The sequence below is a fragment of the Trichechus manatus genome, unplaced genomic scaffold (genome assembly GCF_000243295.1).
Source record: "Trichechus manatus latirostris isolate Lorelei unplaced genomic scaffold, TriManLat1.0 scaffold00001, whole genome shotgun sequence".
Lineage (NCBI taxonomy): Eukaryota > Metazoa > Chordata > Mammalia > Sirenia > Trichechidae > Trichechus > Trichechus manatus.
In genome coordinates, this window is record NW_004443937.1 from 35,607,201 (window position 1) to 35,610,014 (window position 2,814).

Sequence of the window (2,814 nt, forward strand, 5' to 3'; positions counted from 1 at the left end):
GCTAGATGAACCCCCTGAAACTATTGCTCTAACTTTTCAACCTTAAACCAAAACTATCCCCAGAATTCTTCTTTAAAGCAAATAAGTTTAGCATAATTAGTAAAGAATTTCTGCCTTGAGCACTGTGCCCTTTTTAAAGAACTATCTCTGTGGGATCAAATTGACAACAGGAACTCGAAAGGTTAGATAAGAAGCTTAGGGGGTAGTGAGTCTATATCAATGGAAGAGGAACAACTCAGAAAAGGAGGGTGAGAATGGTTGCACAACTTGAAGAATGTAATCAACATCACTGAATTGTACATGTAGAAATTGTTGAATTGGTATATGTTTTGCTGTGTATGTTTACAACAATAAAGTTTTTTCTTCAAAATTTGTTATTCCTTGCTTCAAACTTCTTATGGCACCCCCTTTATAGACTAAACTTTGAGCTGCTTAGCATGGCAATCCACACCCTTCATGTTGAAGCCCTAACCATCCCTCTGCTCTCATCCCCTACTGTTCCCCCACATGCCTCGAGAGCTCTAGCCATATCAAAATACTCATACTCCCCATTCCACCACCGAAAGCTTTACTGTTTCCTACCTCCCTGCCTTTGCACATTCTGTTCCTTCTGTATGGAATGCTCTTTGTCCTTGTCCACTTGGTAAATTTGTCTTTAACTAAATGATCTTTTAAAGCATAGACTCTTCTGTAAACTTCTCTCTTACCTTCCCATTCCCACTAAGTAGATTGCTCCCCTGTCTTTTGCACCATGGCAAACTAAATCTTGAGTATATGTCCCTTTTGTAGCATTTATCACACCGACATATATATATTTGCTTATTTGTCTGTTTCCACTATTATGTAGTATATTCTATGAGGGTAAAGAATGTGCTTTCTTCATCTTTATATGCCCAGTGCTAAATTCATCCAACCAGTAAATATTGACTGAACATGCCAGGTACTGTTCTATGACTGAGAATACAGTGGTGAGTAAGATAAAGTCCTTTCCCTCATGTAGTTTGCATTGGAGTGAAGGAGGTAGTTAATAAACAAACAAAAGTATAATACATTTATAGAACAGAAGAAGAGAGTCCAGTTAATAGGCTGTTGCAGACTTCCAGGGAAGAGATACTAGTGTGGAAGAGAGTGGGAAAGGACAAGACAGAGCGAATTGGATCCACCTGAGACACGTTTAGGAGGTGAAGCTAATAGCACTTGTAGATGGATTTCCTGGGAGTGGGAAGGAAAGGAGAAATTAAGCATGACTTTTGATAAGTGCTTAATAAATTCTTGTATGGATAACCTCCTTAACAACTGAAAACTAGTTTTAAAAAAGGTGAACCTTGTGAATTTATTTGTTTCAAAGTCTAACTGGCAAGTTTCACCAGGAATATTTGTCTGGTACTGACTACAGATCCCATCGAGTTTGGACTCAAGAGTTAGACAAATGTGGTTCCACCTTTACTCACTCTGTGAACTTTATCAAGTTACTAACCTCTCTAAAGCTTCAGTTTCATCATCTGTAAAATGGAGATAATACTAGTGTCTACAATGTTGTCTTTTTTTAAGATTAAATTGAACAGATGAATGGATAAACAAAATGTGCTACGTACACGCAATGGAATACTACTCAGCCATGAAGAGAAATGAAGTACTGATACACACCACAACACGGATAAACCCTGAAAACATTATGCTGAGCGAAATACATCAGTCAAACAAGAACAAATATTGTATGACCTTACTTATACAAAATAAGGAAATATATAGAAACCAAAGCTTATTAGCGGTTATCAGGTGTAGGAAGGAGAGAGAAACACAGAGTTTTTGTTGGGGGCCATTGAGTTTACATTAATGGTGGTAGAATAATTAAGAAAATCTAGGGATAAGGGCTTTGCAACATAAAAAGAGTAATCAATGTCACTGAATTGTGCATGTAGAAAATTAAATCGGTGAATGTTTTGTTGTGTATATTTGCACCACAATAAAAAAAATAAATTGAGATAACACTTTCCAAGTACTTAGTACTATGCCTAATACATAATAGGTGCTCAATAAATGGGAGCTTATATCAATATATTACTAGTGAAACAATTAATTTGTTGTTTTGTTGTTCTGTGTCCAAGAAGAATATCATGTTTAAAATTTTTGTTCATATCCAATGATGCTCGCTAGAAATAAACTTAGGTAAATCTTGCTGTGATATATCTTCTGGCCTAGAAAATTTAATGAGGCTTTCAAAAATATATAAGTTCCCTTCAAAGAGTACAAAATGAAACATACAATTAAACTATCACAAAAATCTCCCCAACAGAAGGTAAATTCTACAATGATTTAGTACTTCGAAGTATTTTTCTAAAGTGTCCCATTTTCAAATATTTCTAACACTGGGAGAAAAGCCCATCTGGTGAATCTTCTAGCTGAAGCAAGTTCTGAGTTCTCCTGAGCCTTTACCAGGGAATGTTAGGGGAGGTGGGTGTACCCAACGAGAAGATGGCTGTGTCCCCAGAGGGGAAGGAATAAACAAGGTCTGTCACTCATTTCTTCGGGAATCAGGAGTAAACGAAGATGAACATTGAAAAGCAAGATGAAAAGGATAAGTGGAGTGTCATGTATTGAACTATGTCCCCCCAAAAATGTGTATTTCAACTTGGCTGGGCCATGATTCCGGGTACTGTGTGATTTTCCTGTATGTTGTAAATCCCACCTCTATGATGTAAATGAGGGAGGATAGGCAGCAGTTGTGTTAGTGAAACAGGACTCAATCTGCAAGATTGGATTGTGTCCTGAGGCCATCTCTTGAGGTATAAAAAAGAGAAGCGAGCAGAGAGA